The sequence below is a fragment of the Arvicola amphibius genome, chromosome 1 (genome assembly GCF_903992535.2).
Source record: "Arvicola amphibius chromosome 1, mArvAmp1.2, whole genome shotgun sequence".
In the NCBI taxonomy this organism is placed as follows: domain Eukaryota; kingdom Metazoa; phylum Chordata; class Mammalia; order Rodentia; family Cricetidae; genus Arvicola; species Arvicola amphibius.
The window spans coordinates 112,696,709-112,720,608 of NC_052047.1; the positions used below are offsets into that span (position 1 = coordinate 112,696,709).

Consider the following 23,900-nt stretch of genomic DNA (forward strand, 5'->3'; position numbering starts at 1 on the left):
GCTCTTCATCCTACAGAAGAGATTCCTTGTGAGTAATGCTGCCATGTGTCTTATTAAGGCTCACAATCTTTAAATCCAGCTCTAGGAGATTTGAGGGCTACTGCACTCTCACATGTGCACAAGCATACATGCACACGTGTGCGAACACACACACACCACACCTGGGAACCACAGAGCATGTGGCCATGCTCAAGCACTATTGTTATCAATACAAATGGGCTCCTTCTTGTTCTTCTGAGGACATGCAGCGTGTGTGGCAGCTCTAAAATGGTCACATAAAAGCTGGAGTGGCCAGCAGGTCAGTAAGGGAGGGCAGGGGAAGCCTGGCTGGTAACAGGAGTCGGGAAGATGATGCAGCCGAACATCATCTTGTACTGTGTGTACAAACCCACAGTTTGAAGGAGCTAAGAGAGAAATAAAAGGCAAACAAGGAGTCGGGAGAGCTGCATTAGCTGCATGGGTAGGCAAGCTAGGGAGACCATGTCAAAGTAATGTCCCCTTCTTGAAAAGAGGCTTGGAGAGTTTTATCTGAGACCACAGATACTTATGTGGGTTACTTTGGAGTCTGGCACATTCCTGAACATGTTTAAGGTAAATACTCGGGCCCCGCAGTGGTGGTGCATGCCTTTAATCCCAGCACTCGGGAGGCAGAGGTAGGTAGATTTCTATAAGTTCGAGGCCAGCCTGGTCTACAAGAGCTAGTTCCAGGACAGGCTCCAAAGCTACAGAGAAACCCTGTCTCAAAAAGCAACAACAACAAAAATAACAAAAACAAAACAATAAAAAAAAAACCCAAGATATTCAGTCAGTTTAAGGTCATAAGTCAAAAAGGAAAAATGGGAGATGGGAACACCCCTGGATATTACTAGTTTGTGTCTAAAGATGACAGTAACCCTGGTGCTGGGCCTGTTGCTGGTGGCCTGTGTACTTTTAAGAGCTGTCTACTGACTGCAGGCCATAAATAAGGGCTAAAAATTATCTTTGTAGATGTCCCAGAAAAGTCCGGCTGCAGCTAAAAGAAAGGGTGCTTTAAAGATGAGTTCATAGAAGACATTAGCCTCCTCCCAACCACGCTGTTTAGTGAAGCAGTGTTAATGGGCCTAGCAGGCTAGGACTAAGCTGTGTAGAGGGCGCTGGGTACCAGGAAAAGGCTCTAAGAATCCAGGGTGGGCAGAAAACAGCTCAGCAGTTGTGTGGAATAGGGTATGAGGTGTGGGGGTTAAAGGGAGTACAGAAATGGAGCATCCAGGACTCAAGAGGGCAGAAAAGCTGCAGCTCCAGGCCAGGACAATCTCAGGGCTGGCCAAAAAGTCAAGGGCAGGGCAGAGCATCCCTCAAGGAAGATGCTACCTCAGGTCAGAAGTGACTGGTCTTAGGGGCTGACCTAGTTGGGGTTTAGGTTGGGTGGGAATGAAGTGTAGCTGACAGGAAATAACTCTCCTTACAAGTGAAAAGAAGAAAGAGAAGGAGGAGGAGGAGGAGGAGGAGGAGGAGGAGGAGGAGGAGGAGGAGGAGGAGGAGGAGGAGGAGAAGGAGAAGGAGAAGGAGAAGAAGAAGAAGAAGAAGAAGAAGAAGAAGAAGAAGAAGAAGAAGAAGAAGAAGAAGAAGAAGAAGAAGAAGAAGAAGAAGAAGAAGAAGAAGGGACCTGTGTACAGTGATCCACCCAAATTCACATGATGAGCTTACATGCATCCTTAGTTCAAGTTTAAGACCAGCATCTTGCAAAAACATGACTCCTTCATTTCTCTTCCAACTCCAGGCCAGATAGCATACTGACAGGCCTAGAGGATGTGCCCCAGCCACTTCCTGGGGGAGGGGGTGTTCTAGCTGCTATCATCTGGCCACAATTGCTTCCCTGAGTGGCTGAAGTCTCAGATATGGGCTCATCGGCTCACTAGATGGGGCCAAGGCCAGCCTGCAGGAAGTTGGTGACGGGGGAACAATCTTTCTCTGGGCTCTGCTCATCCATTTTGCCAACATGCTGATATTTTCTCCAGGGTGTATATGTACTTTGGATGAAGCATGAATGAGTATTTTAAGTGTTAAATAGTCTAATATACATGCATATCATGAAAAATAAATTTTCTAGAAAACAGCAAAATTTATGAATCTCATTTCAAGCCAAGCCTATAGCAGAGTAGAAAAACATGCTAGAAAAAGGACCTATTGGATATCCAACTCTGGCTGGTGATGGCTGCCTGGAACATGATGTTGAGACTCTAAGGAAACCTCTAGAGGGTAAGCAGACATGGCTGTTCTCGTAAACAGTGTGGAGGTTCCTCAGAAAACCAAAAGTAGGACCATCTGACCCATATGCCCAAAGTTCTCTAGATCTCACCAAATAGTACTGACGCGTCCATGTTTATTGCTGCTCTACTCGCAATGGCAAGGAAATAGACTCAATCCAGCTATCCATCAAAAGGTGGATAATAATAATAATAATAATAATAATAATAACAGGTAATGCAAATGTGAGCATATGCACGAGGGATTATTCAGATAAAGAAGAAAGAAAAAGTGTTGTTTGCAGGAAAATAGATAAAATTTGAAGTCATATTACATGAAATAAGTCAGATCGAGAAGGACAAATGTCACGTTTCTTCTCTTACATGGGACCTAGATTACCCGGGTACATGCATGTATACACGAATGGCACAAAAGGACCACTGTTTGAGAAAAGAACGCAGGATAAGCACAGGAGAGGGTAGTGGGTGAATGGGGTCAAAGGTCATGGTATGAGTGAATAAAAAGTTATGAAACCATAACTTCTTACAACAAATATACACCAATGAAAGACTTAAAAGTCACGCCGGGCGATGGTGGCGCGCACCTTTAATCCCATTACTCAGGAAGCAGAGGAAGGCAGATCTTTGTGAGTTTGAGGCCAGCCTGGGCTACAAGAGTAGTTCCAGGACAGGCTCCAACGCTACAGGGAAACCCTGTCTCAAAAAAAAAAAAAATCACAGGCCGAGGAACCCTCTCAGTCTATTAAAAGTGCTTGATACACAAGTATGAGGACCTGGGTTTGAATCCCCAGCATCCTTATAAAGCCAGATGCAGGCTGGGCAGTGGTGGCGCATGCCTTTAAACCCAGCATTCAGGAGGCAGAGGCAGCCGGATCTCTGTGAGTTCAGAGCCAGCCTGGTCTACAAGAGCTAGTTCCAGGACAAGCTTCAAAACTACAGAGAAATATTGTCTTGAAAAACCAAAACAGAAAGAAAGAAAGAAAGAAAGAAAGAAAGAAAGAAAGAAAGAAAGAAAGAAAGAAAGAAAGAGAGAGAGAGAGAGAGAGAGAGAGAGGAAGGAAGGAAGGAAGGAAGGAAGGAAGGAAGGAAAGGAAAGGAAAAAAGCCAGGTGCAGTAGTGTGTGCCTATAACCCCTGTGCTAGGAGTCAGAGACAAGCGGGCCTTCAAGGCTTGCTGGCCTGCAAGTCCCCCCAAATCACTGAGCTGCAGCTTCAGTGAAAGACCCTATCTGGAAAAGAAGGTGGATGTGATAGGGGGAGGTGCCCAATCTGATCTCTGGCTTCACATCTGCATGTATGTGTCCATGCACCTACACATACATGTGCATACACATCTACCACATACACTTAAAAATATTTACAATATTTTTAATATTTAAAAATATTAAAATATCTGGAGAGGTGGTCCGGTTAAGAGCACGTTCTCTTCTTGAAGAGGATCTGGGTTTGGCTCTCAGCATCTGCATGGCTGCTAACAACTGTGGCCCCAGTTCCAGGGGATCTGATACCCTCTTCTGGCCTCTATAGGCACCAAGCATACACGCCACATACAGAAATACATGGAGGTAAAACACTCATACACATAAAGTAAAATAAATAAATCTAAAAAAATAGCATCACCATGAAGGTGATTTGTTCACTGTTTAAGACTATTGAGTTCTAACTACTATAGTAATTTTTTATTTACTTAGTAAAATATTTGGATTATCTTTAGAGGTTAAAAACTAAAGTTACTTTTCAAAACTCAAACCCATCTTTTAGCACTAAAGTCTTCCACTCAGATTGAGTACCCACAATGCTCTGCAGCTCACGAACTGTGTGGTTAACCTACAATCAGTGACTGGTTTTAGAATTCTTTTAACCATGAGCTCGGCCAAACATTTGGACATGCTTGTAGTGTCTCCCTCCAGGACACCTCATCCTTCAGAGATATCCACAGGCCAAGCTGACCCAAGGGAGGCTCCTGTGCTCGAGATCCATGCTGTCTCTGAGTCCAGCCTGCCTTCTCTTAAACTGTAAATATTTACCAAGCAAATGTGGGGGTGGTGGCTTGGAAGAACCTTGGGGGAAGTGTGTGTATGTGAGAGAGAGAGAGAGAAAGGAAGAGAGAGAGAGAGAGAGAGAGAGAGAGAGAGAGAGAGAGCCCCATGGTACTGGCATGTGATGAGGTAGAAGATGAGAATAGAGTGTGGTGGTACATCCTTGTAATCCCAGCACTGGAGATGTGGAAGCAGAAGGGCCAGAAGTTCAAGACCAGCATCAGCAGATACAGAGAACTTGAAACCCTGCCCAGAAAACAAACAAACGACAACCAGGACAGAATGGAAAATAAACACAGTAGAACCCATCACAAATCTGAGTCCCCACTTCTTGCCCTACTATACTCTACGTGAAATTCAGATACTCCTTTGGACTCAGTGCCAAAAATAAATAAATAAATCACACCAAGTATGTGCACAATCTTTGTGGAAAACATGAAGCCGACCTAGGTCCTGGGGAAGGACGTTACAATACAGCAGCACCTGGCCGGCACCATCCAGGGCCCTTCTGCCTCTAGCTACATTTCTGTTCAGTCTCCAGCACATCTCAGTGACTCCTTTACACACACACACACACACACACACACACACACACACACACACACACACAGAGAGAGAGAACTTAGAACAACCCAGCTATTGAAGTTTCTCCATCCCACTCGGATTGCTTAGCTGAAGGGAGTAAAGTCCACTCTGGCTAGAATCGGCCAGTCCAGATTCACAACAGGGGATTAAGTGTCTTACAGAATCACCAGAAGGGATTTATTTAGAGAATAGTTTAGGCTGAGCTTTCAGCAAGGCTCCCAGAAAACCTGGACCACCAAGCAAGCAGCAAGGCCCCTCTAACCAGGACTCTATCTTCTCCAGAGCCAATGCTGCCATAGGCGCCCGATTAAATGTGTACCCCTTGCTTCCCGGTGCCCAAGTTGATGGCCAAAGAATGTCTGCCTGTACTCCCAGAGAAAGGCCAGTCAGCCCCGCCATTTCAAGGCCAGCAGGAAGTACAGGAACAGAAGTGTGGCCTCTGTCCTCCCACAGTGCTTCAGAAACCCTTTTGTGTCCCAGCTACAAGGGATTCTGGGAAATGTTAAGTTCTAGCTTTCCAGTCTTTGCTGTGTTGTCGAGGACCACGTGGCAAGAAATGAAGAAAGCTTCCAGGCAACAAGTAGGAAGGAGTCAAAGCCCACCAACACACCTGAGTAAACTCAGTATGTCCCCAGGCACCTAAAGACTATGCACAGGTGGCTTCTTGATTCTATCTGTAGAAACTCTGAAATGGGACGAGGGGGGCTGAGCCAGAGTCCTGAGCTATGGAAAGCTTTGAGAACCTGCCACACTGCAGTAGATGCTGAGGTACTTTCCTCCACAGAATCCTCAGCTCCATTCTGGGCCACAGCTGTGAGGGAGGAGGAGAGAGAAGCCTGGTACTTTCTGATGTAGCGCCTAAGAGAATATAGACCTGAGTCAGATCCCCTGGTCTACCTTGAAGTCGGCCGAGTACAGCCAAGCACTCATCCGTGAGATGTGAAACACACACACACACACACACACACACACACACACGCACGCACGCACGCACACACGCACACACGCACGCATGCTCACACACAGGTACACCCTTCACTAAGCAGATGCCGTCTCCCTTGCTCTGAAACAGAACAGTAACAGGAAGCCTGTTACTGGCCCCAGAGTGAGGCAGGGAAGGTGTCCCAAGTTCTAATTTTTGTACATTATGGGGGATACCCCCCATTAGGCTCATGCAAGGGCAGGGTACCAACGTAAGAGCCATCTCCTTAAATGCATGCCCTGTTTACCTCTCCTGCTTCTCTCCCTCCCACTTGCTCCCAGAGTAGACCTAACATACACTACTCCCTGAATCTTGCAGGGCCCTGCCCAGATAGTGGGAAGGCTTCCTGCCATATCCAGTTTGACTCCAAGGCCAGACACGAGAAGGGCATGGACTCTTAAAGGCCAGGTGTATTAGTTACGTGGCTTGTTGGTGTGACAGAAATAACTGACAAACACAGCCGAAGGAAGGAAGGGTTTCCTTTGGCTCAGTTGATATCATGATGGTGAAGGCACCAGCCAACCAGTGGCCCTTCCTCAGTTAACCCTCTCTGGAAACACCAGGCACACCAGAGGTGGATCTCCTAGGTCAACCTGGCAGTGAAGATTAGCATCAGGCCGTCTGGATTCAGAAGACTTCAGCCATTTCCTGATGCCTCCGCGGGACCACCAGCCTTCTGCCGTGCGGTAAGAACTCCTCCTTTTAATCCACCAACAGTCTGAACCAGGGGCAGCATGTGGCTCAGCGTGCTCCATTGCCCACCAATCTGCCCCCACCTCTGCTCCCAAGGGGAAAAAGAGAAAGGACGAATTGTTCATGACTGCCTCCCTGTGCCTCTCTGACTGAGTGTGGCCATTTTTAGGAGAAAAGGACTCCCGAGTGCCTGCAAACCTGCTCAGTGCTGTGTCTTCTGCAGCGTGGGAACAGCTGCTCTTTGGGGAGCCAGGCACCCAAATAAGTGCTCTACTTGTGGGTTTTTGTTGGACCTACACCAAGGCCCAAGGAAGTAGTTCTTGTATTCAGGCCTGAAACTCAAAACTTGATAGCTTGCCGTATTCCCCGATGTCATAGAGCAAGCATCATGGCCTAAGAACTTAATCTCAGCTGGCACCAGGATGGCCGAATGGCTAAGGTGTTGGACTTAAGATCCAATGGATATATGTCTGTGTGGGTTCAAACCCCACTCCTGGTATAAAGCGCTATTTTAATAATATTGTAAAATAAATATATGATGAAGTTTTAAAAAAAAGAACTTAAACCCATAGTTGGGCTCCAAGTCTAGGTGCCAACTTCCTGTGAGGCAGGCTCACTGGGCCTCTTTTCTTCCTTCCTTTCTTCCTTCTTTCCTTCCTTTTTCTTTCTCTCTCTTTTCTCCTTCCTTTGGTATATGTATATGTATGTATTCGTGTGTGTGTGTGTGTGTGTGTGTGTGTGTATTGGTGTGGGTGGTTGTTTATATGGGTGGGTATTTATGCAGGTGGGTATTTATGTGAGTTGTTGAAGTATGTGTGTTCATGTGTGTGTGTGTGTGTGTGTGTGTGTGTGTACTCATGTGCATGTGCTCATGTGGGTGGGTGCTGATGTGTGGGCAGGTATTCGTGTGGGTGGGTGTCCATGTAAGTGTGGATTCACGTGAGTGCACATGCACGTGGAAGCCAAAGCCCAATCTCAGGCATCCTTCCTCAGGAGAATCAGCAGTTTTCATTTCTTCGTTTTTAAGGATTTCTTATTCGTATTTCATATGTATGAGTGTTTTGCTTGCATGCCTGTGGGTGTACCAAGTGTTTGAAGTACCTAAGGAGGCCAGAAGAAGGTGCTGAATCACCGGAACTGAATTTATAGGTAGCTGTGAGCTGCATTGTGGGTGCTGGGAATCAAACCCAAGTCCTCTGAGGCCCGGAGCCATTTCTCCAGCCTTCTATCATGATTTTTAAGACAAGGTCTTTCACTGTCATCTGGGGCTGGCCTGATGCTCGAGGCCTGCCTCTGTGTTCCCAGAGCTGGGATTATAAGTATGCACCACCACACCCAGGGTACTGGGGATCAGACTCCCGGCCTCATGCTTTGAGCTGTTCACCAGCTGAGCCATGGCACCGGTCCAGAAAGTGCCTTTCTGAGGTTCACCTTGCTTCTCCTACTCATTACAAGTAGAACCTCTGTGAGAGGCCCTCCTCACCGCTCCCTCCACCTCCTGCAAAAAGTTGATAAATGTACAAGAACATTTGAAAGCTTAGCTCTTCACAAATCCTTTCTCCTCCAAAAAGCGTGTCCGAAGCAGATCACACACACGAGGCAGACCGCCCAAGTTCAGTCATTCCGTCCTGGAGAGGCCCCCACAGTGTTTGAGCTCCACTATGTGTTGAGTGGACGACACTTGCTGAGACATTTCATCATGTCTACAAAGTGGGTGAGTAACATCCACTTCTCGAGCAGTTAGAGGGGCTGGCAGTGGGGGACGACAGCCAAGGTTTCCTGCCCTCCTGATCCAATGACACTGACTTGACTCTCATCTCAGCCTCTACAAGAAACTAAGATCCACATAGAGAGCCATCCTTCTCCAGCTTTGAAGGCAGAGAGTTTGCTGTGGGTCCTGGTTTAAACACTTCTCCTATGGGAAGTTCCAAGAACCATGCCTGTGGTCTCACCGAGGATCACAAGGTCAAAAGACAGAGGGAAGGAGAGGCTGGACCTGCTCCAGGCCTTCCCATCAAGAGCTCTGGCCAGTTGTGGTGGCGTAAGCTGGATTTGCTAAAGGAGGCAGAGGCAGGAGGATCATGAGTTTCAGGCCAACCTGGGCTACACATTTTAGGGGGCTGGAGAGATGGCTCAGCAGTTAAGAGCACTGGAAGTCCTGAGTTCAATTCCCAACATCCACATGGCAGCTCACAACTGTCTATAACTCCAGTTTCAGGACATATGACTCTCACACCAATGAACATAAAATAATAATAATAATAATAAAATAGATTCTATCATCGGGCAGTTGTGTGGTACATATCTTTAATCCCAGCACTCAGGAGGCAGAGGCAGGTGGGTCTCTGTGAGCTCGAGGCCAGCCTGGTCTACAAGAGCTAGTTCTGGGACAGGCTCCAAAGCTACAGAGAAACCCTGTCTCGAAAAACCAAAAGAGGGGGGGGGGGGGGAGTTTTGACAGGGGTGGCTACTCATGGGGAATCCCAGAGAGAAGAAACAAAAGCCCAATGTGAAGGAATTAAGAAACCATAGCAATGTGATGATCGAATCTAAAGCACAGAGCTGACACAGGCTATCCTGAAGTTCCAGTTTGGGGGTGAGGGTGTCATTGTCAGCCGTATCTGTAAGTCTCTCATCTGCATATCCCTCTCGGCTTTTTCTACCTTGGGCTTTTGGGGTAACAGAATAGTCGACAGCTTCCATGTTCATCCTTAAAGCAGTTGCAGTCAGCAAGGCACTGTCAAGGAGCTGAGGTTGTGTCGGGGGTGTTAGGCAGCTGGGGACTGAGATGTGACTTGATCCTAGACTTAAATCACGCTGAGGTGTGTTCACACGCATGCTGCGTGTGGATGTGTGTTTATGCACAGAGTACGAGGTGAGAAACCAGAATCCTGGACTAAGCAGTTTCCACGCAGAACCTTGCCCTCTGGTCACTGCGTCTGTGACCTCGACGGCCTCCAGGAACCTGTGCAAAATCCTTTTCCCTAGAGGTGCCCATGATAGGTTGAACATTTAAAACACACACACACACACACACACACACACACACACACACTACACCTTACCAACAAAAAAGGAGGACTGAAGGAAAACCACCAGAGAACAAAAGAAACAAAGTTATTTCTGAGCATGAATGTCCTGGACCGTTGCTTTTAGCCTCCCTAGCTCCCGGTGCCCTAAATCCCACTTGTCGTCACCATTCCACTTGGGGTCTAGGCAGCCTTTTCATAGCTCCCAACCCCACCCTTGCCTTCCAATCTCATTTTCCTCTTTTCCCGGAACCCACAGGAAGACACACTCAGTGCGGAATCAGCAGTGTGGTATCTGAGCGGTATCAGCAGATCTCAACACCGTAGTAAAGGCTGCCTTAATCTCTGTCTTTACTTTGTCAAGCACTACAGTACTGCAAAGAATTAGCGAAACCCAGGCTGTGGCTGCTCAACCCGGGACCTTGCAGGAGGATCCCGGGAAACAGGCCCTGCACGGCCCTCTGCTGCCCCCTGCTGGGCTCTGGCCTGCACAGCCTCTGGCTCCTCAGCAACTATCAACCGTCCCTAAAACAGGCTTGCTGACATCTTTACCCCGTCACTACTTGCTGTTCTAGACCCCTATGCAAGAAGTCACTTTCTACTTCCAAGGATCCTGTCCTCAGTGTGTTTCTTAAGAAACAAAAAGGTAGCCAGGCAGTGGTGGCACACAACTTTAATCCTAACAGAGGCAAGGATTAAAGATCCCTGAGTTCAAGGCCAGCCTGTCTATAGAGTGTGTTCCAAGACAGTCAGACTACAGGGAGAAACCCTGCCTTGAAAAACAAAAACAAAATCAACACCCCCCCCCCCAAAAAAAAGTAGAAAGGGTTAAAGCTGCTTTACAGAGTCCCAGTCGGGTAAAAAGCTTATTCATTCCTGAGTCAAAGTCACTGTACACCTGCTATTTGCTAGATACTGTCAGATCTATGGATAGGAAAAGGAACAAAAAAGAAACAATCCCTACCGCACCTTGCTCTGAATCAACCCAACAGTGAGTCAGGCTGAAAATAAGGTGCTGTGGGGTGCAGGTGGGGTGTAGAAAAAAGAGGCAACCAACTGATAAAAGCACAAGGGACAAAGGGACAGAGGCCATGGAGTCAGGAGAGATGAAGCCAGGAGCACACGGTGGGGGAGGGGCAGCCTGAGCAGAGGGTGGGAAGGACACACGGGCCTGCCATCTAAGAGCACTGGAAGCCTCGGAAGCCTGAGAAGCAAGGTTGGAAGATGGTGCCCACCCGTCTTTCTGTTCTTGCCCCTGGATGACCCCTCCTTTTCCAAACTCTGGGAACTGGCTGGCATGCATTGGTGTCTGTCCCCTGCTCTTTTCTGTCTACACTCTCTTGCCAGATTGTTCTGATTCTAAACAACATTCACAGGTGGGCCGGTATCTCAATGTGGACCTCTCTGCAGACAACGTAAGACATAAATTCTTTTCTGCCTGCCTTTGGGTGTCCTGGGAAAGACTTTAATATCTCTACCCTGTACTCTACATGGTTAGCACACAGAGAAATGAGCTGTACTGTCACGTGTTTATATATATATATGTCATTATTCACTGCTGAATGAAAACATATATATGTGTGTGTATATATATCATGATAAATATATATCATGAAACAGATTTGCCAAAGGGTTCTTTTCCTTAACTTAAAAAAATGGTATAAATGAGGTGTATGTGTGTGTGTGTGTGTGTGTGTGTGTGTGTGTGTGAAGCCAATAGAAGACTGTGCCAAGTATAGAAATACTTTATAGAAAAATAAATACAGAAAACTCTGACCATATGAGAAGTTCTCTGGTATGGTTGAAGAAATTAAAAGTTCGTTTTCATTTAGAAAACTGGCAGAAAAAAATTTTTTCTGGTTTCAGTAGGAATCACCCCCTCTCCTGAAGGTGCAGGCAAAGAGAGTGCATGTATTCTCTCTCTCTCTCTCTCTCTCTCTCTCTCTCTCTCTCTCTCTCTCTCTCTCTCTCTCTCTCTCTCTCTCTCTCTCTCCCTTTCTTTCTTTTTTCCCCTGAGACAAGATTTCTGAGACAGGACTCCATCTGTCCTAGAACTAGCTCTGGCTTCTAGCTCACAGAGATCCATCTGCCTCTGCTTCCCAAATTCTCAGATTAAAGGTGAGGACCACGACCTGGCACATTCTTTTTCTACTTCCTGGGGATCAAACCCAGGAACCTGTGCATGCCAAGTGGCATGCTCTGCCAGAAAGTTACGTCCACAGCCTGGATGCATCAAATTACAGTTTCACTCTAGAATCTATATTAAAATTTAAAAGGTGTATGTCCATTCACACAGCCAATAATTTCAGTATGTTTGTATGATACTCACGTATACATGTAGATATATGTAAATACTATCTGTCTTTGTTAGGGTTTCTATTGCTGCAATGAAATGCCCTGACCAAAAGGCAAGTTGGGGAAGAAAGGGTTTATTTGGCTTACACTTCCAGATCATAGTCCATCACTGGAGGAAGTCAGAGCAGGAACTCAAGCAGGGCTAGAACCTGGAAGCAGGAGCTGATGCAGAGGCCATGGAGGAGCTGCTTCCCCTGGCTTGCCTTCTTATAGAACACAGGACCACCAGCCCAGGGATGGCACCACCCACCATGGGCTGGACCATCCCCCATTGTCCACTAAATGAGAAAATGCCTTACAGCTGGATCCACAGAGGCATTTCCTCCACTGAGGCTCCTTCCTCTCTGATGACTCTAGCTTGTGTCAAGCTGATACACAAACCCAAGCCAGTACACGATCCTTGTGTACATGGGTGGTTCTTCTTGACAGAATTTTTATAGGAACAAAATGCAAAGTACACATCAAAGTATGAAAATTGGGGCCTGGAAAAATGGCTCAGCCAGTAAGAGCACTTGCCTGGCAACTGTGAGGACCATAGCTCAGATCCCAGCACCCACATAAGCCAGACATGGTCTTGCCGATGCCTGTAACCCCAGCACTGACACGGGCAGAGACAGGAGAATCGATGGAGCTCTCTGGGTACCAGTGCAGCTGAAGCAGAAAAGCTGGTGACTGAGTTGATAACTGATCATGCCTGCATGATGGAGCCTCTGTAAAAGTCCCTAAACTGTGCCATCCAGATGACTTAGATGCCCCGATACAGGAGGGTGGGATACCTTGAGAGGACACAGATGACAAGCACCCTTCCCTACCATACCTTGTCCTGTGGTTCTTTTTCTGGATGTTCATCTTCTTCACTTATTTTCAACTATTGTAGTGTGGATGCGAGCAGGCTTACTTTTCGTCCCACTCAGCTCCCGCAGGGCTAGATCAGCCCCAGAATAATTACACGGAAACTGTATTCTTTTAAACATTGTCTGGCCCATTAGCTCTAGCCTCTTACTGGCTAACTCTCACATCTTACTTAACCCATTTCTTTTTTTTTAATATTTTATTTATTTATTTATTATGTATACAGCTAGCCAGAAGAGGGCACCAGACCTCATTACACATGGTTGTGAGCCACCATGTGGTTGCTGGGAATTGAACTCAGGACCTTTGGAAGAGCAGGCAATGCTTTTAACCACTGAGCCATCTCTCCAGCCCTACTTAACCCATTTCTAATAAACTGTGTAACACCACAAGGTGGTGGCTTACCGGGAAAGATTCAGCATGTCTGACCTGGTGGCTAGCTTCATGGCGACTGACTCAGAGAGGAGAGGCATGGCGATTGCCTCACTTCCCTCTTTCTCCCAGCATTCTGTTCTGTCTACTCCACCCACCTAAGGGCGGGCCTATCAAATGGCCAAGGCAGTTTCTTTATTAACCAATGATATCAACATAAAACAGAAGACCCTCCCACATCAAACTATAATCAGCCTGTAACCCGGCGATGATGAGTTTGTGAGCTCCTCTCACAAGGAAATGGACCTGGAGGAAGGCAAAGCTGGAATCCCCAGTTTATAACTGAAGTTGGAAATGCTGGCTCACAACATAGAACTTGAGATCTGCAGCTGAAAGCTATAGCAGTCTAGAGGTACTGAGCCTTGATCTGTGGGCTGTGGCTCTATCTCCTGAAGATAGTGCTCAAACTGAGTCAAATTAAAGTACCTCCAGACTTCTGGAGAACTCCCTAATACATGGGAAACACCTCACTCACATTTCCGTGACTGGCAGTGTCTATGGTGAGTGGTAAGCAGGAAAAGCATGTGTTAGCAATCCCAGCATTTGGGAAGTGTTGCTGGGGGCTCAGGTGTCATCTTCAGCTGCTTAGCTGTGGAATGAAACTCTGCCTTAAAAAGCAAGACAAGAAGCCAGATGAGGTGGGGGGGTCACACCTAGGAGGCACCTAGGAGGCTGAGCGAGAAGGGGCTGGACTGGGAAGCCAGCCTCACGGTACAGGGCAAAAATGAGATTACCCTAACCTATAAGAGAACCCCCCCTCCCCGTCAAGAAACTAAAACACGGCTAGCTGGGTGTGCTGCACACACCTTTAATTCCAGCACTTGAGAAGCAGAGGCAGGTGACTCTATGAGTTTCAGGACAGAGGGAGGGAGGAAGGAAAAAAAAAAAAAAAAAAAAAAAAACTAAAACAAACAAGCTAGTGTCCCTGAATGCAGAGGGAGCTAGACAAAGTTTCAGCTAGACAGATCAACTTATTTTAATAGATACAGCTTGGAGCCAAAGACAGAACAAAATGCTTTCTGTTACTGTGTGTTCTTGAATAATTTAGGGAACTTTCTAAGTTCAGGTCCTTCACCTGAAACAGAAGAGTCACTCTTACCTTTGGAGGTTGTTTTTTGTTTTTGCTTTTGTTTCTTTTGTGGGGTTTTTTTTTTTTTTGTAGTTTTAAAAGACAGGGTTTCTCTGTGTAGCTTTGGTGCATGTCCTGGACTTTTGGTGTTCTTGCACAAATTGGACCTACTGTGTGCTGCCTGCCACATGGCCATTTTTCTACTGTCTGACTCATCGATCCTCCATCCTTGGGTTCTCCAAGTGTGGGCCCAGGACCAGCAGTGCCAGTATCAGCTGGAGAATCAGTAAAAATTCACTCCTAAAAATCAGATGCTCGGGAGGCACTCAGAAATCTGGGTTTAACTCAGCCCCCAGGTGAAGCCTGTTACACTGATGAACTTGAGCAGCAGAGGCTTGTCTCTGAGACCCATGAAGACCTCTCCAAACCTTAAACACTTCTCCTTCTCTCTGAGCATGGGGGCACACACCTTTAATCCCAGCACTTTGGAGACAGAGGTAAGAGGATCTCTATGAGCTTAAGGTCAGCCTGGTCTACATAGTGAGTCCAAGGACAGCTAGGACTATATAGAGACACCCGATCTCAAAAAACAAACAAAGAGATCTCCTTCCATCCCATTTTAACAGAAGTTATTTTAAAATGCTATTAATGTTGGAAGAGAATCTTTCCAAACAAAGCAAAAAGACTTGAAATAAAAATAGTGCTGACATTTAAATCCCAAAGCCTTTTTAAATTATCTCTGTAAACAGGTCTGCTGCATGGGAGCAGCCTACCCTGCAGCAAAGGCATGTCAGTATGACCTGGACTTGAACTTTCCTTGGCCAAAACTCACTGATAAGTTGGCAAAGTTTACTACTCTGCTTAAGCCATTAATTCTACTAGCCACAAATTCCATACTCAAGTTGGCTTTCCACATAATTGAGGGGATAAGCAGGTACGAAAGCTGGAAAAGAATTTCGTGAATCATTATAGCATTCTTTAGGCATAAAATCCCATGGGGGACAAGCAAAAACAGTCTCCACCAAAGAGTAAGTTGATTCATTTTGGTTTGTCTCGTTTTGTTTCTTTCTCTGCCACAACAAGTTTCAGAACTCAGTGGTATGTTTTTGTTTTTGTTTTTATGTGTACGGTGTTTGCCTACACATACGTCTAAACACCAAAAACATGCCCAGTGCCCAAAGACCAGAAGAACGCATCAGATCACCTGAAACTAGAGTTACAGATAGTTGTGGGGTGCTTACCATTCTGGGAACTACACTTTTGACACATTTTAATTCTGACAGAGTTTCAGCAGAAGGCTTCCTAGAGCAGAAGTAATACACAGCAGATACCAGAAAATTTAAGTTTTAGTGGTGCCATGATCTCGCTTGTCACCGGCCTTAAAGCATATTCTTGTCAAGATTCTATTCTGCTTGAAATTCGTTTAAGCCTGGTTTAACATTTATCTCCCTCCTTTAAAACCATCAATAGTAAGGTCTTTAAAAGAAGAGGAGGGTCTAGCTGCTCTTTGGGGACAAGGAAAGCAGGAAGGAAGACATAAGAAACTCCGTCCTCTTGGGCTGGAGAGATGGCTCAGAAGTTAAGAGGTTCTGAGTTCAATTCCCAGCAACCGTGTGGTGGCTCACAAAAGTCTGTAATGAGATCTGGTGCCCTCTTCTGGCCTGCAGGCAGACATGCAGGCAGAACACTGTATATATAATAAATATTTTTTGAAAAAAGAAACCCTGTCCCCTGTGGGGCAGTGGTGGCACACACCTTTAATCCTAGCACTTGGGAAGCAGAAGCAGGTGGATCTCTGTGAGTTCAAGGCCAGCCTGGGCCACAGAGTGAGTACCAAGACAGGCTCCAAAGCTACACAGAGAAACCCTGTCTCAAAAAACCAAAGAAAAGAAAGAAACTCTGTCCCACTTTAAGTGAGAGAAAAGGCAAAGGTCACAAAGATGGTGGGTGATGTAGGGACAGCACCAATCAAACGTCACTTCATCTCGTTTTCCCGTCACCACAGCCGACAGATGTGACTGCCACCTACCTGCCATTGCTTGCACCCCAGACGGACCACACTGCTCATGTCAGGGGGTTGCTCTGAAAAAAATAAATGACCTTCAGCATGTAATATTCTGATACAAGTAAACGTCCACAGCCTGCCAGTTGCTATTATTCAATTACTACCAGAGGAAATAAGGATCAACCAAAGAGGTTAAGTACCTGCCCAGACATTCTGAGGAGAGCACACACTTAAGCACCATTTCTACATTTACCCATTGGCTTGGGGAGCCCCAGACCAGGCAAGCCAACCTGAAATACAGACCTGTGCAAACATCTATACTTATTTTTAAAAGGTTTATTTTTAAAATTTCAATTTTTCTTCCTCTCTCTCTCTTTCTTCCCCCACCCCACCTGTGTGTGTGTGTGTGTGTGTGTGTGTGTGTGTGTGTGTGTGTGTCCGTCCAGGTGCCTTTGGAAGCCAGAAAAGGGCATCCAATCCCCTGGAGCTGGAGTCAGAGATAGTTTTGAACCACCATGTGGATACTAAAAACCAAACTCAGGTCCTCTGCAATAGCAGCAAATACTTTCCCTATGTGTAATTTTTATACCCACAGGTCAGACTGTCACCTATATTAGTGGGATTTTTTATAATTAATTTTATTTGTTTGTTTACTTTTTACATACCAATACCGGTTTCCCCCTCCCTCCTCTCCTCCAGGTGCCCCCACCTCCCCCCTTCCCACCACCTATCCATTCTGCAGGGTAAGGCCTCCCGTGGGAAGTCAACTAAGTCTGTCCTATCACCTTGTAGGGGAAGAGCCACGCTCCACACACTGCACTCCCCAACCTGGGGCCTAGGCTGAGCAAGGTACCTCTCCATAGAGAATGGGCTCCACAAAGTCAGTTCATGCCTTAGAGTTAGATCCTGGTACCAACGCCAGTGCCTCCATCTACTGCCCAAGCCACAGCATTGTCACCTGCATTCAGGGGACCTAATTCGGTCCTATCCAGGTTCCTCCCTTGTCAGTCCAGAGTCAGTGAGCTCCCACTAGTTCTGGTCAGTTGAGTCTGGGGGTTTCCCCCTCATGATCTCGACCCCTTTGTTCATATTATAGCTCCTCCCTCTCTTCGACTGTACTCTGGGAGCTCAGCCCAATGGTTAGTTGGGAATCTGCATCTGCTTGTATCTGTTTGTGGACGAGGGTTCTAGCTTCTAAGGGTTGTGAACTATAGGCTGGTTATCCTTTGCTTTATGTCTGGTATTCACTTATGAGTGAGTACATACGATATTTGTCTTTCGGGGTCTGGATTACCTCACTCAGTGTAGGAGTCCACTCCTACAAAGTCAGCTAGGGTTCCTGGAGTGGGGGGTCATTAAGGCTAAAGGAAAGTCAGATGAAAGAAACTGAGACAAAAGACACGGGTTAGAATTGGGGGGCCTGCCTGCTAGCCGGTTGCTCAAACCAAGCAGCCAAAGAGCCCAGAGTTTATTTCAGAACTTGCTTATATACAAAAGCAAAGCAAAGTACAGCACAGACAGTCAGTCAGCATCTAACCACAAGACCATTCCTGTCCTTGAGTGAGTCGCCTCCTCTCCCACACGTGCTTGTTGCTTGGAAGCAGCCTTACTTTCTTATCTCGATGTTCCTGCCGGTTGTTGTCGGCAGTCTACTAGATAGTGTTCTTTGCTCACAGTCTAAATCAAAAGTCTCTCACAGCCTTCAATGCTAATGGAAAAAGTAGAGCAGGTAATCTTGAACTCAAATGACTTATAAGTCAGAATGGACTGCAGAGGGGAACTGGCTCACACATGGGCTTCCACAACTCAGGATGTTTGTTTCTAGATCCATCCATTTGCCTACAAAGATGCCACTGTCTTTTACTGCTGAGTAGCACTCCATTGTGTATATGTACCATTCTTTGGTTGAGGGGCACTTAGATTGCTTCCAGGTTCTGGCTATTACAAATAATGCTGCTATGAACATAGTTGAGCAAATGTCCTTGTAGTATGATTGAGCATCCTCTGGGTACATGCCCAAGAGTGGTATTGCTGGGTGTTGAGGTAGAGTGATTCCTAATTGTCTGAGAAATCACCATACTTGTTTCCACAGAAGCTATACAAGTTTACACTCCCACCAGCAATGCTTCTACATCCTCTCCAGCATAAGCACTCATCGGTGTTTTTGATCTTAGTCATTCTGACTGGTATAAGATGGTATCTCAGAGTTATTTGGATTGCATTTCCCTGATAACTAAGGATGTTGAGTATTTCCATATGTGTCTTTTGGCCATTTGAGATTCTTCTGTTGAGAATTTTCTGTTTAGATCTGTACTCCATTTTTAAATTGGATTATTTGGTAGTTTGATGGAAACTAGTTTCTAGAGTTCTTTGTATGTTTTGGAGTTCAGTCCTCTGTCAGATGTGGGATTGGTGAAGATCTTTTCCCATTCTATAGACAGCCATTTTTCTCTTGTTGACCATGTCCTAACTGAGCTCTAACTGTTACACAGAGAAACCCTGTCTTGAAAAACCAAAAAGAAATACAGGTTAGTAGTTAGTCATATAACAGTCAAATTTGTGGCCATGTTATGTATGTTTTCAAGGTCAAATGGAGATATGTTTTAGATAGACAGATGGTCTTCAAACACTTCAGAGACCTATAGGCTATGGCACTTAAGATGTTTTAATAACCTCAGGCTTTTCATGACATTAAGACATGTCTGCTCCTGGCAGTACCAATTTACTTCAAAAAAGGATGATGGGCATCAACGAACCTCCATATGGAGTTTGCTTTTATTGTGGCAAAGTTAGCTACTGGGAAAGAAACTGCCCTTGCCTCAACTGCTGACAGTATGCTTTCCAAACTGGACAAGCAGGGCACAAAGAAAGTGACTGCCAAACTTTGCCAAGACAAGGTAGAACAGTCCTTCAAAATTCCTGCTTCACAAGAGTGTGTCAGATATTATAGGACTGTAGGCTGGATATAGATGTCCCAGTGTTGCAGAGGAACTTGGGTGACTGTCCAGGTAGCTGTGTCTTTATCATTTCTTTTAGATTTGGGAGTTTCTTACTTTACACTTCTTATTTGCTCAGGTAATATTATAACCTTCTTAGGATTTTTTCTTAAATCATTTGAAGTAGAAAGACTCACTTTTAATCTGGGCCCCACCACCTAGTGGTAGCCTGCATAAGGACATGGGGGAAGGAATTTTGACCTTTGCTCTTCACCCCCACCCCTGCTCCCTGCCATTTCTAGCAAGTCCATCCCTTCACTGGCAGCAGAGCCTGCGTTTTCCAGGATTCTGGTGTATACTGAAGACCAGCTGAGGCATCCAGCTTTATGGACTGAACAACTACCAGGTTCTGTCAGTAGACTTCCATAGAAGTTCTATGTCTGTGTGTGCCAGTGTGTGTGTCTCTATGTCTGTGTGTGCCAGTGTGTGTGTCTCTATGTCTGTGTGTGCCAGTGTGTGTGTCTCTATGTCTGTGTGTGCCAGTGTGTGTGTCTCTATGTTTGTGTGTGCCAGTGTGTGTGTCTAGGTCTGTGTGTGCCAGTGTGTGTGTCTCTATGTCTGTGTGTGTTTCTTGTACATTTTCCTTGGCTCTTTATTTTTCTGTTTGTTTTGTCCCACTTGATTTCATTTGTTCTTATTTTATTTTTTTTTCTTTAGGTTCCTGTTGGTTTTCTAATGAAGAAAAGCAAGGAGGACTATGGACTTCAGTGGGTGGAAAGGTGACGAGGATCTGGGAGGAGTTGGGCCATTTGGAAGCATAATCAGAATAGATTGTATGGGAAAATCTATTTTCAATTTAAAAAGTAAAATTTAAGTACAATACGGTCTAAACAGGATGTAAGTAAGAAAAAGGAATCCCATGTAAGAAAATTCAAACAGAATTTAGCCCTGAAAAAGGCATCTCAGGGGAATCATTTTTCTCTTGGGCTTCAGAAGTTTCAGTCTTAAACATAATTTTAAAAACTTCTAAAATTTAGGCATTTCACAAAATGATATCCCATCTTTAATATTTAATATTTAATATTGTCTACATACCCCTTTGTTGTTTTCTACTCTAATTCTCTGCTAATATTGCAACATAGTAATATAGCTCAAGCCTCAAAATGAGTTAAAATGTTAGGAAAAAATGATGTTCATAACCATCAGCACCACCATGTGAAGGTATAAGACTATTTTTATTATTGTGTGTTTATACAAAGAATATAATGAAACCATATTAGAGAGTAAATAAGAGTATAAACATAACAAATTAATTTGAAAAATAAAACATTCTACTGACAAAGAAATACTGATTTTGATAATTTTGGGTTCCGCCTCAGCCATGTCAGGGTCCTTTGTTGTTGCCACAAAAACAAGGTGGCGGGGTGCTACACTCCTCACAGTGCTGGAGGGTACAAGACTCATCAGTAATGGGTTTAGCCCGGATGATCTTTTCTTTAGTGTTCTTCCTTGATTCAATACAGCTTTCGACATCTCCACGATTTGCGAATCTTAGAAAAGACACACACAAAATGAGCTTAGAATTGTCCTTTCCAGTGAGCGTCTACAGTCATGAGGGCTGTATGGGAAAGTCCGGGGCTGAAGCCCATCACACATGTGACACCAGCCTTGAGGTAAAGCTCCTGCTCCTCCTCTCTCTTTTCCTCTCCTACAGTTGCTATGCATGTGAACCTAGGTTGCCACTTCAAGCAAGGGAGAGTGACTTGCACCCCAGTGGCTGCTACAGGCCCATGAGATGTGGGAATGATGAAGAAGGTGCTAGAGTTGGCTGGGCTCAGCCTGGTCTCCACCATCTAAGTCCCAAGAAAGGGACATCATCACTGCTGACAGCCTGCCTCTCCCAGTCTTCAAACATCTCTCGTCTGACTTCCATCCCTGTCAGCTGTCCTCCATGGAGTCTATTCTCTGGACCCATTTCACTTTTCCCACAGCCACTGGCAATGAATCGGGGGACATGTGAGCTCCCCAGCGAGTGTGAAGAGGTCGCTATAGCAATACTCTTTGTGAGTAGGAGACAGCTCATGCCCAAGGCATCCTCTGTGGATTCCCCAGTCTACAGTGTCAGAGAGGGAAAGGGTGCTCAGCCAGGGTCCTGTTAAAACACCTGAAGGCACACTCTCTGGTGACAGAAGTCAATGCTGGCACATGCTTGCTTTTGCACACGGGAAAACTGACACACACACACACACACACACACACACACACACAGTCCAGGCTGAGAAGAGTGGACTTGTAAGTTCTCAGCTCCAAGCTAGAAGGAAAACCCTTAAGTTTCTGTACCCATCTGCCCACATACTCTCAAACATGACAGTGGTCTTGACTTTTCCTACCAGAAGCCACTGTAGTAAGAAATGACCCTGCTCCTGCAGAGGGCCCAGTGTTCCATTGCAGAAGTGATTTCACCCCTACTCATGTGACTTACATGACTTCCTTGACTTCTTTCCAGACAAGACGATAAGCAAAAATTAACAGCATATATATAATAAACAGCAGACCGCTAGCAATGCCGAAAAGAATATATATTTTCAGCTTTGACATCTTTCACACCTGGAAGAGAAGATCGGGCAGAGGAGGTGGCTTCACTCCCAAATTCAGCAACCACTTGGCCACTGCTACCCCATGTCCCATCCCCAGTGAAAAAGAAAGGTCCCAAACATGGATCTTCATGTGTGTAAGTAGAAGGAACTCTGTCCAGGGAGGTCCACGCTGACCTCTGGTGGGTAAGAGAGTTTATTTGTGGTTGAAAAGGGATTTGAGACATGCAGTAGTGGCCCAAGACTTTAATCCCAACATATGGGAGGCAGAAACAGGTGGATCTCTGAGTTTAAGGGCAGCCTGGTCTACAGAGCGAGTTTCCAGGACAGGCTCCAAAGCTACACAGGGAAACCCTGTCTTGGAAACAGAAAACAAAAAAACAAAAAACAATCAAACAAAATATCAACAACAACAACAAAAAGAGGCTTGATAGTAAAATCCAGATACCAGGAAAGGAGGATGACAGTAGAAAGTGATTAGTGTTCAGAGGCAGTGAAGGACCCTGAGCGAATGAAAAGCCCACACTGGAGCTTCCCACACCTTCCCAACTGTGCTCCCTGAGTCAACTTCCTCCAGCAAGTACACTGGGGAGAGCTGTTTCATGGACGGAGGGAATGACGCTTCAAAATGTTATTGCCTTAAACTGATGAGAAAAAAAATTATGTTAAAAGCAGTATTTTTTTGGAGGGATGGGAGACCCCCACAAACAAAGTAGGTTATGCTATCTCAGGGTTAAAAAGATTCTATAGGTGTCCAGGCAAGCTCTTGCTGAGCCTGAAACAGGCTTGTTCAGACCATGAGCCAGCTTTCTCAGGAGTTTCTTATGCCTCATTCTGTCTTCTAGCAGGCTATGTGTCTCCCTGCTAAACACTTAACCCTCCCACCAAGTCCCCCTTTCCTGGACTTAGTCTACTATCTGAAACCGGGGAGCAGCAAGCCCAGAGACTACAGGAAACAATATGACTACAAAGCATACTTACCAAAGTTAAGATGTCTAGCACTGAATTAACGACAATTATTTAAAGCACACGCATGCACGTGCGTGCACACACGTGTGAGCACACACCTCCAAATAGAAGGAAAAGGTTCTGACATAGGCTGCTTCAGAAACTTGCCGTTTCTCAAACCCGTGATTTGAGAAAAGGATCTAAACAATCTCTTTGAGCAGTTCAGAGACAGACCAACGTACTCCACTGAGGGAGGGATAAGGTCTGCCAGGGATGCTAGAAATTACCACCAGCTCTAAGCCAACTTCTGTGACATCAGCTTCCAGCCCCCTTCCTCACAATGCCGAATTCTGTCCCACCTCTAGGCATAATTTGGCTTCAAGAACTAGAGACTATTTTATATCATTTAAAGTCTAACAGTTGAGAGTCTGCCAATCAGAACCTGGTCAACTGTTTCAATTATTTAAACACAATCATGGATTGAGGTTTTAAACACCCTTGACATCATAAGCTACATGTGTTTGGCTGTGTTCACTTGTACAGTGAAGTGAGGTGAAGCTGTTCACTAGGATTCAAGCGCACACTCAGCGACACTGGCAGGGTCTCACACCTCATGCTTGAATAGCTGCAAAACAAGGAAGTTAAAGAGAATCCCTATTTTAGTCAGGTTAATTGTGTGATTTTTTTCTTGTCAGTTTCTTTTCAGGCTCCATCTTTTTATAGTTGAAGATATAAGATAACCTAAGAGAAAGATCCATCCCTCCTACTGAGATTACTCTTGTTTGAGGCTCTGTTCAGAAGCCAGATTTCTTACCAGGAACAGAAGCATTTCTCTGATGAGCAAGTTCACTTGTCATCTGAATCAAATTAACTGAGTCCCTTCCTTTTGGGCCTAACGTTACACCCGTCACCTAAGATCACAGCTATCCAAGTATGCATCTCGACTGGAAGTAAAAATTATATGCAGTTTAAGATATATATAGATATAGATATAGATATTTTTTAATTATATTAAAAATTCCAAGACCATGTCTGAGACTCGAGGCAACCTATTAATTTTCAATCCTGCAAAATTAAAAATATATTTAAAATACATCTTTCCCACTTTCAGACTGGGCATCCAGGAGGTCACAACT

General features: G+C 45.4%; 1 non-coding gene across 1 annotated transcript; it reads left to right on the forward strand.

Moving 5' to 3' along the window:
- Positions 1-6,960: 6,960 nt before the first annotated feature.
- Positions 6,961-7,043, forward strand: Trnal-uaa. Its single transcript has one exon. It is a non-coding gene; the product is annotated as a tRNA-Leu (tRNA).
- The last annotated feature ends 16,857 nt before the right edge of the window (positions 7,044-23,900 follow it).